Genomic DNA, 16,780 nt, shown 5'->3' on the forward strand with positions numbered 1-16,780 from the left:
ACAGCTTTTCTACTCCAACCCTTCTGGCTTAAAATTTTAGCCCTAGATTATCAAAGAATGAATTAAGGCTATTTTTTTTTTAAATTAACTTTTTAAAAAAAAAAAAATTTATGTAGACTATCCTAAATTAATTTTATGAACATTTTAACCTAAAAATATTTAAATTCGATAAATTTTGAAAAATCACTAAATCAATACATGAAAATCAAGATAAACCACATAAACTTAATACCAACGACATTTAATAAACCACATAAACTTAAAAATAAAAAAGACAATTAATAAACCACATAAAAAATAAAAAAAACAATTAATAAACTACATAAACTTAATACAATCGAAAACTCATAGACTACATAAACTTAATAATGATATTCACCATCTTGACTTGGTGATGGACTTGGGTGATAGTCTTGAGATGAATCATCATCTTGAAATATACTCCTTGTGGCATTCCTTCGTAAAATTTCCTTTTGCTTACCACGTAAGTATCTCTTCCTCTCTGGAGTGTATTTGTCGAGGTCCTCCATTATCAAATTAGTTTCGTACCTTTCTTGCTCCCTATCCCCTTGTTCCTTCATGGCCAAAAGCATTTGGGCCGATTCTTCTTGCCGATGGCATTGGATTTCGTTCATTATTGCCATTTCGCTAGCAAATTGTGCACGTGTCGGATCTTGGGACTTCCCTTTTCTCTTTGCTTCCTTTTGCTTATCTCTACCCGGGGGCCTTGCAAAAGAAGAAGTTGGGGTCATTTGTTCAACACCTTCATTGTCGGCAAAATTCACACCTTCATTGACATCATTTGGGGGTGGGGCTTCATTATGAAATAATCTTCCACATTGTTGGTTCGCATCGGTTCTCCACCTCGGACAATCCTTGAGGATGTTCCAAGCATGATGCAACCTACAAGCTTGATTTTTTGGTGTAGTTCTTGTCTTGTAAATTGCCATTGCTTTGTCACCCTATGCAACAAATACATAAAAACAATTAGTTGCAAAATACTATTATGTACATGACAACTAAAATATCAACAAATAAACTCACAATTTCTGAGGCGCCCCTTCCACTAGGCATGTCAACCATGGCTCTCTCCAAGCTTCCTTTCCATAAAGTGCATGCTTTGTTGATAATCTTTCATCGATCATAAACACCACCAACTTCCCTTCGACCAGCGTTGGAGTTTTCATGGAACTTATCAACGATTTTACCCCATAAAACCTTTCTATTTTGATTGGTGCCGACGGCACCATCTTCGCTAATCGAAATCCATGCCAAACATAAAGCAATATCTTCGTCAAAGGTCCAATTACGACCTCTAACATGCTCTTTTGCCATCTTGAAAATTCTAGAAATGAGAATAAATGGTATAAAGAAAAATTGGAAGAATTGTAGGAGAAAAGTGAGTTTTGTGTGGATGTTTGAACAAATACATAGGTATTTATAGAGTTTTTGGTTGAATTTTAAGTTAAATAATTTTTTAAAATTATTCTAGCCGTTGGATTTAAATTTGGACCGTTAGATCTTTTTTTTACCGTTATATTTAATTATATTTGATCTAAGCCGTTGGATTCAATAAATACATAAATATAAAACTAAAAAAAAAAAGAAATTGAACCTGGACCGTTGGATTAACCAACGGCCCATTTAAATCCAGCCGTTGGATTGAAAAAAAGTAGCCGTTGGGCTACACAGTGGGCTGACACCCGGGGGACAACCCCACGTGGGTAGGCCAGCTTGTGTCAGTCTCAGTTGAATTGTGGGTGGTCTGGCGCGTGGGAGCTGGGCAGTGGGCTTCACAACCCTTGTTTCAGTCTCAGTTGGTGGGACCATTTTGCTCTGTGGCCTAAAATTGGGCTGGTATTTGGCCTCAAAATAAGTTTTAGGTTTTAGGTTAATTTTAGGTCATGGGTTGGAGTAGATTTAGGGGGGAAAAAAAAGGGAAATTTTAGGGTTTAAGTCATTGTTGGAGATGGTATGATGGCTGTGGATTTATATTTTGCTGTTCGGTGGAGGGTGGAACTTTCTTCTTTTCCATTTCGAAGGCTCTGTTTGGTTGAAGTTTTGGTGGCTGCAAGAGATGTTCATCCAAGGTTGGCGGATCTAACGGCTACAGAGTTACTAGGGTTTTTTTTTTTGTTTTCTGGAGTTTTTGTTTTGGGCTCAACTTTGGGTAAGATTTTTCCTTTGGGTTAGATTTCTCCTATGTTGTATGTTGTGTGCTTTGTTGGTAATGAATTACCTTTGTCCAAAAGAAAAAAAAAAAAAAAAAAAAAGAAACGGCCCATAAACCCACAACAAGCGCTAGTTCCGCCACTGGAAGCAGCATAAATATTTGTTAATTTGTTGAGGATTAATGTATTATTATTATTAATAATTAATGCAACGATCTTCACCATGGTAAGGCTAACGTTTGGGATAAAATTGCTTTCCATGGGCATGATTATGTTGCAGCAACGAAAGGCCAAATAATTTCTTTTGTCAATATTTAATCAACGGTTGCATGCTCCCTTTTCTGAATCGAGATCAGATTTGGCGTAAGAATTTCGTATCGTGACCTGGGAAGTGCAAACGTGTTTCATGGTTAGCAAACACCACCAAATCTAGCTAATTAATTTAAGAAAACTTTCAGTAATTAAAAAACAAAACTAATTTTTTTTCTATGACTTTATCAGTGTCGTATAAATATAGAAAGAGTCGTCAATTCTTGCATGCCCAGCTGGTTCTGCACTATCAATTTTTAATCCTGTTGCTTATAAAACTTAATGACCTGAAGAATTGAGGCAAAGGACTTTGTTCATCGTTTTGCAAACGTGTTTAACGAGTTGGACGCAAAGAGTTGATCAAAGTATGATTAAGGATTAATTAGTTTACTAATGAACTTCCACTTTCACGACGATTTTTTAAATAACTAGGAAGAGCTGCCTGAGTTCTGCAAACATTTGACTGCCATTGCTAACTAATTAATTTAATCCTCGAGGTTGAAGGATTTTTGTTCTTTCTAGCTTTAGTGTCGCGAGATTATCAGACCACATACCCCAAGTTTAGAAAGTTTAGATACGAAGAATATCTATATTATAAACAAGTTAATCCAAATTAACTTTAATTTGACTTGTTCTTTCTTTAATTCTTCCTTTGTTTATTCGTACTTTTTTTAAAGTAACATAAAAATCCCCAACGTGGCAATTTAGAAACTCTAAGTTTACAGGAAATAGATCCTATCCGGATATCTGGATATCTTCCATCAAGACTACCAGATTAAGTAATCCGCGTCTTTTAAATTTCATCAAATAACTCATCCGTTTTAACTCTTTAAAAGCTATGATAATTTTTTACCTTGGATAAAATTTGAAGGCTTGGATCACTTGATCGGGTGATCTTGGTGGAAGAGATCCGAAAATGATCTCTTCCCAAATTTACACGCACTTTGAGACAAGTGTCAAGGATTCTACAGTGAGAAATAATCTAATCCCCCACATTAGCCATGATATGATTACCATAACCCCCTTTGAATAGTTGACACGTTTATTTTTCAGTTGAATTTTTCCAATTGATTGTTCCCCAACCTCAAAATAAATAAATAAAATTCACCAATTAATTATGGAAGGAATACATCTTCAATGGAGAAATGCAAATTTGAGACGTAAAAACTATATTTACATCTGACTTTACATTTCCAAGAGTCTAAATGTTAGTTCTACTTTAATGGGAGAGCTGTAAATTTGGAACTTGATTTAGTGTTCTCTTTTGATTGGCGTGATCCACTTCCAAAAGATGTAAAAGAAGATACAAATTTACATTTTTATTTACATCTTTCAGCAAAAATGAATATTTTGCATCTTTTCATTATTAGAGTGTTTTTCAGCTAATTAAAAATGTAAAATTTCAATTGAACACATTTTTGCATCTTTCGTTAGATATACTCTAAATAAATAATTTATGGAAATAGAAGTTTGGATCATGAATGATCTTTACATGTGAAAGCCATAGTTGCGTATAAACAAAAAGGTAAAGAAAATTTTACAAAGAAAGAGCAAAAACCCTATTGAAATTAGAAGAAAGATTGGCACCAACAGTCCAGGTTCCAACAACACAACCACTTACTATGTTTCTTTTTTTTCTTAGTGATACGATGGAATTTTTGTTTCGGATCGATGTTCACGTTGAATTGTATCTTCTGAATAAAACATCTATTCCAACAACAAATCACATAACAGCATTCTTCTCAATAATACAAGACGAGTGACCAATAATGTACAAAACCTGTCCAATTATATTCACGAATAAAAAATATTGACAATTGTAAAATCTAATATAAGGGAGAGTTGCATTTTCGTGGGATCAATTTATCAACCTAATAAGTATACTTTAAATTCACTGTAGCTATGTGAGTGTGCTCCCATGACAAGTGATAAAGTTTAAAATTGGTCCCTAATCAATTGCTTTTCTCCTATAATTGACATTTATGTTAGAGATAACGTTAGGGAGATTAAATTTACAAATCAAATTATGTATCACCAATAGAAAATAAGCATGTTAATTGATACTTAATTAATAATCCAATCATGAACCAACATATCATTTGGTTTACAAAATTTAGTTAAAAAATTCGGTCTCTCTAGCATTACCCATATGTTAGTCTGCTCAAGGAGGTGCTATCAATTTTTTTCCACACTAAAAAGTATTGTGCATTTGACATTGCAACGAAAGATTTTTTCATTTAGTCGGAATATAAGTTGGTATCATATGTTATAATATACGTACAGAAATAATAAACTTTTCAATATTTTTTTCACTTATATTATGATACGTAATGTATAATCTCATGTTTCACACACATTGAAAAATCTCTTCACTGCAACATGCAGGTTGATGAGGTTGATTAGCTTATTGGTAAGTTAATTTATTTAACTATCATAAGACCAGATATTACCTTTGCAGTAAGCTTAGCTAGTCAGTTCAGGCATGCACCTATAATAGAACACTTCAACATTGTTAAGAGAATACTTCATTATCTCAAAGGATCGATTAGAAGAGGAATTCTCATGAAGAAGAATGATAATACTCAAGTTGTTGGTTACTGTGATGTTGACTGGGCAAGAAACCAAATAGATAGAAAGTCTACCATAGGGTATTGTACATTTGTGGGAGGCAATCTGGTAACATGGAAGAGTAAGAAGCAAAGTGTCATTGCAAGATCTAGTGTAGAAGTTGAGTATAAATCAATGGCATCCACAACATGTGAATTAATATGGCTTAAGGGTCTTTTAAGTGATTTAGGGCTCCAAATAAGGCAACCTATGTCAATGTATTGTGATAATCAAGCTGCAATGCACATAGCATCCAATCCAGTGTTCCACGAACAAAAAAACATATTGAGGGTGATTGTCACTATGTCCGTGCTCAGGTGCAAACTCAAGGGATTCAAACTCACTACACAAGGAGCGCTAATCAGTTAGCTGACATCTTCACCAAACCATTACCTCCAAATCAATTTAAACTTCTTCTATCCAAGCTCAGTTCCATCAACATTCTGGACCCAGCTTGAGGGGGAGTATTGAAAGTCAAGAGTGGGTATTTGGAACTATTGGTTAGGTTGTTTATTAGGGTGTAGTTGTCACCTTACTTCTAGTTACATCTTGTAAAGATATTGTATCTTCTTTCCCATACTTACAGGGTGGATATAGCTTTTTAGCTTTACCCCTCACCTTACTTTCTGCTCCTTGTTTTATGGAGCTGCTGCGTAGAAGTGTTTCAAGGGTGATCAATGTGTTGATCACTCCTTGCCCTATATCTTGTATCCTTGTATGGTTGTTTCCTTATGAATCATAACACAAACAAACACTTAAAACTCAACAGTATATAATTCTTGTGGCGCATTGAAGAAAGTTGAGGATTCACCATAAAATCAATGGACAGTATGGGAAATAACTCAATTACATATAAACATATACAAGGCCTTCTTTCTCCTATGTGGAATTCTTGAGCGCTGAAAATTTCAACCAAAGTTTAATAAAGATTTTGTTTTGGTAAAAAAATTTAATAAAGTTAGAATGTATACAAATTTTTAAGACTAGTAGAGCTAAACTAAAACAAACAAAAGCCACACAAACAATACTACAAAGCTCAGTTTACCAAAATTAGATGTTATCTCAAACTAAGAACGCAAATCACAAAGCAGACAAACCTGTAAATTAAACAACCCATAGTTGTCACTTTTTGTGAGTGATCTTTGTTTTCGTGTTCCGTTCGGCCGCCGGTCCCAGCATGGGTTGGTGGAGCCCTTTTCTTCTCTTCTCCTTCCTTCTTTTCTTTTTCCTTCCTTTTCCTTCTTTTCTTTATTCTCTGGCCTCTGATTTCATCTGAACTTTGCTCTCCATCCATGGATCTACTCACCCCGTTTTCTACCTCCTGCAATTTCCCTGGTCTGCACCTGTTTATTTCCACCACGTTCCGAGGAAGATGTGTAGAACTATTAAGCTCGAGTGTTCACACCACCTTCTTCCAGTTGTGTGCCGATCTCAGCACTGTTGTCTGTGGGATGTATTTCCTACCGACTTCCTTTCTCTGATGGCTGTGGATTTATATTTTGCTGTTCGGTGGAGGGTGGAACTTTCTTCTTTTCCATTTCGAAGGCTCAGTTTGGTTGAAGTTTTGGTGGCTGCAAGAGATGTTCATCCAAGGTTGGCGGATCTAACGGCTACAGAGTTACTAGGGTTTTTTTTTTGTTTTCTGGAGTTTTTGTTTTGGGCTCAACTTTGGGTAAGATTTTTCCTTTGGGTTAGATTTCTCCTATGTTGTATGTTGTGTGCTTTGTTGGTAATGAATTACCGTTGTCCAAAAGAAAAAATAAAGAAAAAAGAAACGGCCCATAAACCCACAACAAGCGCTAGTTCCGCCACTGGAAGCAGCATAAGTATTTGTTAATTTGTTGAGGATTAATGTATTATTATTATTATTAATTAATGTAACGATCTTCACCATGGTAAGGCTAACGTTTGGGATAAAATTGCTTTCCATAGGCATGATTATGTTGCAGCAACGAAAGGCCAAATAATTTCTTTTGTCAATATTTAATCAACGGTTGCATGCTCCCTTTTCTGAATCGAGATCAGATTTGGCGTAAGAATTTCGTATCGTGACCTGGGAAGTGCAAACGTGTTTCATGGTTAGCAAACACCACCAAATCTAGCTAATTAATTTAAGAAAACTTTCAGTAATTAAAATACAAAACTAATTTTTTCTATGACTTTATCAGTGTCGTATAAATATAGAAAGAGTCGTCAATTCTTGCATGCCCAGCTGGTTCTGCACTATCAATTTTTAATCCTGTTGCTTATAAAACTTAATGACCTGAAGAATTGAGGCAAAGGACTTTGTTCATCGTTTTGCAAACGTGTTTAACGAGTTGGACGCAAAGAGTTGATCAAAGTATGATTAAGGATTAATTAGTTTATTAATGAACTTCCACTTTCACGACGATTTTTTAAATAACTAGGAAGAGCTGCCTGAGTTCTGCAAACATTTGACTGCCATTGCTAATTAATTAATTTAATCCTCGAGGTTGAAGGATTTTTGTTCTTTCTAGTTTTAGTGTCGCGAGATTATCAGACCACATACCCCAAGTTCAGAAAGTTTAGATACGAAGAATATCTATATTATAAACAAGTTAATCCAAATTAACTTTAATTTGACTTGTTCTTTCTTTAATTCTTCCTTTGTTTATTTGTACTTTTTTCAAAGTAACATAAAAATCCCCAACGTGGCAATTTAGAAACTCTAAGTTTACCGGGAATAGATCCTATCCCGATCTCCGGATCTCTTTCATCAAAACTATCAGATCAAGTGATCCAGGTTTTTTAAATTTCATCAAATAACTCACCCGTTGTAACTCTTTAAAAGCTATGATAATTTTTTACCTTGGATAAAATTTGGAAGGCCTGGATCACTTGATCGGATGATTTTGGTGGAAGAGATTCGAAAATGATCTCTTCCCAAATTCACACGCACTTTGAGACAAGTGTCAAGGATTCTACGTATCTGAGTGAGAAATAATCTAATCCCCCACATTAGCCATGATATGATTACCATAACCCCCTTTGAATAGTTGACACGTTTATTTTTCAGTTGAATTTTTCCAATTGATTGTTCCCCAACCTCAAAATAAATAAATAAAATTCACCAATTAATTATGGAAGGAATACATCTTCAATGGAGAAATGCAAATTTGAGACGTAAAAACTATATTTACATCTGACTTTACATTTCCAAGAGTCTAAATGTTAGTTCTACTTTAATGGGAGAGCTGTAAATTTGGAACTTGATTTAGTGTTCTCTTTTGATTGGCGTGATCCACTTCCAAAAGATGTAAAAGAAGATACAAATTTACATTTTTATTTACATCTTTCAGCAAAAATGAATATTTTGCATCTTTTCATTATTAGAGTGTTTTTCAGCTAATTAAAAATGTAAAATTTCAATTGAACACATTTTTGCATCTTTCGTTAGATATACTCTAAATAAATAATTTATGGAAATAGAAGTTTGGATCATGAATGATCTTTACATGTGAAAGCCATAGTTGCGTATAAACAAAAAGGTAAAGAAAATTTTACAAAGAAAGAGCAAAAACCCTATTGAAATTAGAAGAAAGATTGGCACCAACAGTCCAGGTTCCAACAACACAACCACTTACTATGTTTCTTTTTTTTCTTAGTGATACGATGGAATTTTTGTTTCGGATCGATGTTCACGTTGAATTGTATCTTCTGAATAAAACATCTATTCCAACAACAAATCACATAACAGCATTCTTCTCAATAATACAAGACGAGTGACCAATAATGTACAAAACCTGTCCAATTATATTCACGAATAAAAAATATTGACAATTGTAAAATCTAATATAAGGGAGAGTTGCATTTTCGTGGGATCAATTTATCAACCTAATAAGTATACTTTAAATTCACTGTAGCTATGTGAGTGTGCTCCCATGACAAGTGATAAAGTTTAAAATTGGTCCCTAATCAATTGCTTTTCTCCTATAATTGACATTTATGTTAGAGATAACGTTAGGGAGATTAAATTTACAAATCAAATTATGTATCACCAATAGAAAATAAGCATGTTAATTGATACTTAATTAATAATCCAATCATGAACCAACATATCATTTGGTTTACAAAATTTAGTTAAAAAATTCGGTCTCTCTAGCATTACCCATATGTTAGTCTGCTCAAGGAGGTGCTATCAATTTTTTTCCACACTAAAAAGTATTGTGCATTTGACATTGCAACGAAAGATTTTTTCATTTAGTCGGAATATAAGTTGGTATCATATGTTATAATATACGTACAGAAATAATAAACTTTTCAATATTTTTTTCACTTATATTATGATACGTAATGTATAATCTCATGTTTCACACACATTGAAAAATCTCTTCACTGCAACATGCAGGTTGATGAGGTATTCAATAATATTACAATGTATAAAATATCTAGAGTCTAAACATTTCACGAAAATTAAATAAGTGAAATATTGCACCGTTTGCTGGGCCTAATAGAAGTTACGTGTATATATTATTACGTGCATGCAGCCGACCTTAATGCCATTTTGGGACTTTTGGATGAGAGCCCTAGAAAGTCGGCAGTGAAGTAAAATTATTGCTCAATTTTTTTTAAAAAAGCTGCTATAAACAATATATATATATATATATATATATATATATATATAAAACCAGCACGGGATGGTCCAAGATGAATTTTAAACCCGTATTTCACACGGCACGTCCTGAGTTTGATTCTTGACGCTAGTGAATTGCATGATGGTGACCAGGGAAAGTTGAAAATGTCTCTTTGAGTTTTTCCGACTCCCAAAAAAGTAGACTGTGGTGATGAAGCTACCAACTAGTTCATTTTTTGTTTTTTTTTTTTTGAAAAAAACATATATATGTGTGTGTGTGTGTGTGTCTATATATCTATATATATATATATATATATATATAGATATATATTCTTGCCTGCTATCCATTTTAAAGTTCATTGAACAAAGACAAGCAACGAGTCGTCTTTTCTTTTCCCACCAAGAACCAAATGATCTACGTGTACATTACTTGAGCAATAAAAGTTTAAACTTAAGATTTTGGTGACGCAGTGAGTATGTTTTGCTTGTATCAGCTCACTCTGTTGACTAAACCTACAACACAAATGAGGATAATCTAAATTATTAACTAGATAATTTTCTTCCCAACATTTAAGACAAAATATAGTTTGGTATGTGGATCGAACTACAATGTAGCTTTATTGGAAGCAATTATTATGATATTTGTCTTGCAATATCATACAAGTTAATTACTTATCTTGCAGGTATAATCTCTTTGTTTGAATAAAAAATAACACATGTTCTCACGACATGTATGTAATTAGACTCTATAAAAATTGTGCACCAAAATGAAGTTTTACGTAATCAATTAGTATAGTTCTTGCAGTACTGGATTGTTCGTCTCTTTCAACCCGGTCCTATGACATTCGTAATTATTATTTTGTAGTTTCAAACCTTTGTTTATATCTATCTTCCTCTTGTTATGTTCTTCGAATGTATGAATTTAATTTCCTTTTTGTAAATGAAACATGTCATTCCCTTCAACAAAACAAAAGGAAAATTAAAGTATTATCAATATTGTTTCTGATTGATTGAGTGGATCGACCTATATATGTAAAGGTAAACGAAACAATTGGAATCCCACCTAAATTCTACTTCTACAAAGTAACTATGATATTAGAACCTTCTTTCATGGCAAACTAAACCTAGTTGACATATGGCTTCTACAATCCGTCATGCTTACAAACCATGACCTAATACCACGGACTCGTGTCGCCCTAAAAATTAGGCCAATTGGCACCTAATGTTTTACTAATTACGTGGAAATACACGACAAATAATTCTAGTTTATTTTAGGTGCAACGTTTTTGGTCTTTGGGTGTGCTGATTAACTGTTACGTGGCTGCTAGCCGATTGCTTTATTGGGGTCCCGTTGTTGTCACCCTCTCACCTATATTTCGGTTAACAGGTGGCGGCCCATTTTCATGGAGCCGTTGACAAATCGGCACGTTTTAAAGGTTAACCATGAGCGGTTTTGGCGCGCTACGGTTCTGTAAATGTAGAGTGAGTGAGGCAAAACGCAATTAGGGTTTTGAAGCTTTATAGGAACCAAACATGTAAATTGTTCACCAACCTGTATGACTTTGAACAAAACAAACAAAAATTGTGTATTATTCGTCATGTGCTTTATCAGGTTTTTTTTTTTTTTTTTTTTTTTTTTTTTTTTTTTTTTTTTTTCGACAGTTTAGAGAAATAGAAAGTTTAGAATGTCAAATAAGAATTTTAGAATATCAATAACAATTCCCTTTTAAATTAATAAAAAAATAATATTTATATTCTCTCTCCTTCAATACCCAAACAAAGAGGCTCTCACTCTAGAGGTGGGCAAAAGGGTCTTAGACTCGCAGGTCGGGGCGGATCCATGCGATTTGGGGCAGGGTGGGCAAATAGTAGGGCGGGGAGGATCCAAGAATTTGAGAAAACGGGCCCTTGGCCCAAACCATTGATTCCTACCATTTGATTAAATCTTAACCGCTTGATCTCCTATTAATGGATAAGGCTTGCTTTCTCCCCGTCTCCCAAACTCCCAGGCTCCCATGGCTCCCATTAGACTCAAGACTCGCACTCTTTTCTTCCTCGAGGTCGGGGCAACAATTACCTGATTGGGTAGTCCAGCACAAATGAACACACTGATTTCCTTACTGTTAGGGCTGGGCTAAAGCATCTTTTTTCAATTCTTAGGCAATAATTGTGCCTTGGTGGTTAGGGTTGGGCTGGAGCTGCTCTTAGGAACTCTCTTTTTCTCACATTCTTTATCATTTTATTGGGAGTGGATTGATAACTATTTTGTTTTACGTTTATAACTTTTGTTCATTTTATTGGAAACTATAATAAACTTTTGGTAATTGTTTTCCGTTTTTAGTTTTCAAAAAAGTTTGCTTTGGGAACTCTTCTCAATAATTGTTTCTTTGTTTTTAATTCAATAGCATTATGACATCGCTTTCTCTAAACATAACACAGTGGAAACTGAGTGCCATAACACTGGAAGCTGGTTGGCTAATCTACTAGCTTTGTTATTGTTGTAGTAGGAGACAAGTAATTTAAGAACAAAGCATATATATAAGAATTCATACTTTAACACAGAATTTGACCCCAAACTCTAAAAATTAAACGTGAAATATGTGGAACCACAATAAAATGTTTGCGTTTACCTAATTTGCACAGTAGACTCAATATATATATATATAATGAAATCCAGCTAACAGATCCTTATACATTGGGACACGATCTTTCGAAGTTGTTTTCGCTAATTTCTTGTTTGCCACTAAATCGCCTTTGGCCATCCAAGTGAAGGAAGCAATAATTAAGCATCTGATCGCAGTGGAAATTGGCACAAGTTGTGAACAAATAAAACACTAAGCCCTACGCTAATTTTAGCGAATATTCAAACTTAATTTAACGCTATTTACTGCTAAGAAAATTAAATTATTTTATCGTCCATAATATATGAAAAACAATTTGCATGTGCATGCACAGAAAAGCCTCACTTACGAAACATAAAGAAACGATGTCGTGTTAACCCAAGAAACGTAAATCCTTGACCAACTCGAAAGTCAAGTCAAACCTCCGAGTATGAAAACGCTTCCACAGCGGCATACAAATTGTAACAACAATCCACACGCATGCTAAGAAAACCGCTTCGTGTTTCCTCCAATAAAAACGTGTGAACATTATTCTCCATTAAGAGAAAATCATATCAATTGCTCCAAAAATTCTAATCCAATTGAGTAATGGTTCATGAACTAAAATTTATGAGTATTGATCTCATAGCTCATTGAAATGTTCAGCTATGATCTTTTACGTCAACCTCATCAGAATTGCGTCAAAATAAGTCATGTTGAAAAGACCACTGCTATAATTGAGTTAAATTGAGAGACAATTGCTCCAATTATGTTAAAGTAGAGAAATTATTGTTACAATTATTCTCATTTTGTTTTTCATATTTACCCCCTTGATCAGTCTTGTGTGTGTGGCACATGACTCATTTTGAAGAAAATTATAACAAAATTAACGAAAATGATCACAGTAACATGTTTTAATAAATTAAGAAACTAATAATTATAAATTTTTAATTAAAAAACCATAACTTAAATTGATTGAGCAGAAGGATAACTGCTGCAATTTTCCCGTCCATTAATCTCCAATCCATCCAGTGACTCAACCAAATTCAGCTTTTTCGTTTTAAATTACCGGCACACCCGGTTTCCCGGTACAAAACAACCACGTATCATCCCAACACGTGGCACCAACCCTACCCACCAATCTTTGTTTCCCTTCCTATTTATACACGCTCCCTTACTGCTCTCCCACCTTTCCAAATCATTATTAACAAAAACTTTCCGTCATTCTGTTAATTTCATCAAGAATCTTCCGTCAAAATCCTCTTAATTTTCTCGCACTCAATCCATATTCAAATTCCATATTGTTCTTTTTCTCCACGTTTTCTCATTAGAATTGTAAATGAGAAACGAAAGAGGAGGAGGCACCATGGTAGCAGAACGCAATGTCCCCCACCACCACAGGCCGAAATTCGGAGCCCTTTTGCATTCCTCCGACCCATCCTTGACGTCTCCGACAAGCACCAACGAGACCAACAATAACGACAGCAGCCACCAGAATGATTACTCAACACGGCGTAGCAGTGCCTCGGCGACAAGTCCTCGGTACTACGGCAATAGTACCCAAGGCGGCAGCAGCACCGAGGGTTCACCCTATGTCATGTCCCCATGGAACCCAGCGACGGCGTCACCCTACAATAAGTCCCCGTGGATAACGCCGTCGTCGTTGAATCCGCTGGACGAGAATTTCCCTTTAAACGGACTCATTGGATCATTAGTCCGGGAAGAAGGCCACATATACTCGCTGGCTGTCAAAGGAGACTTGCTCTATACCGGGTCGGATAGCAGGAACATTCGTGTCTGGAAGAACTTGAAGGATTTTACGGGTTTCAAATCGAAGAGCGGGTTGATCAAAGCCATCGTGATTTCCGGCGAGAGGATATTCACCGGTCATCAGGATGGTAAGATCCGAGTCTGGAAGTTTTCCGAGAAAAATCCAAGCAATTACAAACGGGTTGGGAGCTTGCCAACTATGAAAGATTTTATTCGGAGTTCCATGAAGCCGAAAAACTACGTGGAGGTCCGGAGACACCGCAGCGTTGTTCGAATCAGACACTTCGATGCGGTGTCTTGCTTGAGCATGAACGAAGAACAAGGGCTTCTTTATTCAGGGTCGTGGGATAAGTCTTTCAAGGTTTGGAGAATTGCCGATTCCAAATGCTTGGAGTCGGTCGCAGCTCACGAGGACGCAGTAAACAGTGTTGTCGTGGGTTTCGAGTCATTGGTGTTCACCGGCTCGGCGGACGGGACTGTGAAGGTGTGGAGGAGGGAGTTGCAAGGGAAGGGAACTTCGCATGTGTTGGTTCAGACGTTGTTGAAGCAAGAGAACGCGGTGACGGCATTGGCAGTGAACAAGGAGGCCGCGATTGTCTATTGTGGGTCATCCGATGGGTTGGTCAATTATTGGGATCGCGCGAAGCACTTGTCCCATGGCGGAGTTTTGCGCGGCCATAAACTTGCCGTGCTGTGCTTGTCCTCAGCGGGAAACTTGGTTTTCAGCGGATCAGCGGACAAGAATATTTGCATATGGAGGAGGGAAGAAGGTGGGGCGCACACCTGCTTGTCTGTCTTGACAGGCCACACAGGACCCGTCAAATGCTTAACCGTGGTGGAAGATCACGGCTCCGAGAACAAGGCAGGTCAGGGTTGGGTGTTATACAGTGGCAGCCTTGACCGGTCCGTAAAGGTGTGGCGCGTGTCCGAGGACGCTCCGGACTTGAGGCAAATACGGGCGTTGGTGAAGGACGCTTCAATAAGGCAGGAAGCCGCTCGGCTCCACTATTGACAAATCCGGAGCGTCTTGGGAAGAAAATATCGTAGAGTTTACTCTAACCCGACGGTCCTTCAACGAGCGTGTAGTACACGCGCAGTCTGTTCTGGTGGTAGTCTTGCGGACAAAGCGCCAGAACGTCTAGATGAATTAAGCGGGAGGGCACCGTCCAGACCAGGCGGACCACCAGATTTTTCTTTCAAACGAAGCCTTGGAAAAAAAGGTTTTGCAAGTAAATACAAGATACTATGAATGTGAGAGTCTGATATAATATGTAGATATCGCTCATGCCAAAAAAAAAACCAGCATATATAAGGTCCCAAAGGCTATGTATTATTTGCATGGCCTAATGCAGTTTTATGAAAGCACATGCAGATGGACCGACTATAAACTCCTTAGCATATTGTTCTGGCAGATTAGTTAGCTAGCTTTGTTGCCACAATTATAGGGCTTTTTCTCTGTTATTAATTTGGCCAGATATTACTATATATATACACGAGTATGATTACAGAGTAAATGTATTTACGTTTGTAAGTGTACCATTAATCATGTATTTACATTTGTAAATTCAATCTCTTGACTTGAATTATAAGCTACCAAAAGCTAGCCAGCAAATTGAATTAACAAGTCCTTGATTGGTGCTCATTTCAAAAGTCATGACTACATATCACATTGTCACATAAATCTTATTTCAAAACATAAAAATATATCTGTCCTTCAATTATTACATACCCCAAAATAAGAAGCTAGTGAAAAAAACATTAGTACTACAAATATCAAATATTTAAGGATATGCAAAATGAAAGAAGTTTTTTTTTTTCAAGGTTGTGGAGCCATTGTCTAAGCGATGGTGTAGCTAGGATGGTTCAAAGGATTTTAAAAATCTAAACGATGATGTAACTATTGTCTAAGCGTAGAGGATGCACTCATGAGCATTTATATTTTCTTTCACCTTTTTTAACTTGTACATTATTTTGAAATCCCCTAAAAACACTATTCATAGGGTTTGTAGGTTTTTAAAATTCAAACTACGATATACTTGTCGTCAAAGCGTAGAGAATGCGATCACGAGTGTTTACATATTTTTTTTCACATTTTTCATACTTGTAATGAATTATTATGAAATTTTAATGTGCTTTGTTATTTTTAAATTACTTCATATTTTTAATGTGATTGGAAATTTTTAATCTCTTATGTGAGATTAAGTACTATGGTTATTGTGGTACCTTGTAAGGTTTTTTCTTGAAAGGTTTTTTTTAGTAGTTTAAAAATATCAAACATCTTAACTAGTTGAAACGAGTTACCCGAGTGTAACCCCGTTAAGAAACCGTTATTAAGGACGGGTGACTTGATAATGACCAATTAGTTATTATGGTGACCCGAAATTTATTATTTTTGTATCATTTTTATATCATGTTAATGAATCGTATAAAAAATTGTCAGGCATAGTACTAAAGAATCAGGTGGTGTTCGGACTTATTTTAGACCAAGAGGAGCAAGAGATGTTGGGCTATTGGGGCCTGCTTTAAAGATGATGGATTGGACTTTTTGGCTAAACTAGAACATATTCTTGAATGCGCATGATAAAAGCATCCATGCATGCACTCAAATCCAAACTCAATGGAAAAAAACATCTCTTGCATGTATTGATAAAAATAAAAGAGTAATACTAGGTAAATCAATTTTCAAACTGTATTTGTAAATTATATGATACATCACAAATAAGAAATAA

At 35.7% G+C, this 16,780-nt stretch overlaps 1 pseudogene across 1 annotated transcript; it reads left to right on the top strand.

Annotated features, from left to right (window-relative positions):
- Nucleotides 1–13,472: 13,472 nt before the first annotated feature.
- Nucleotides 13,473–15,634, top strand: LOC137729999 (protein JINGUBANG pseudogene; annotated as a pseudogene). Its single transcript, XR_015951850.1, has one exon. The product of XR_015951850.1 is annotated as a protein JINGUBANG pseudogene (transcript).
- The last annotated feature ends 1,146 nt before the right edge of the window (nucleotides 15,635–16,780 follow it).

This window comes from Pyrus communis, chromosome 10, assembly GCF_041283825.1.
Source record: "Pyrus communis isolate YQ-2024b chromosome 10, ASM4128382v1, whole genome shotgun sequence".
Classification (NCBI taxonomy): Eukaryota; Viridiplantae; Streptophyta; class Magnoliopsida; order Rosales; family Rosaceae; genus Pyrus; species Pyrus communis.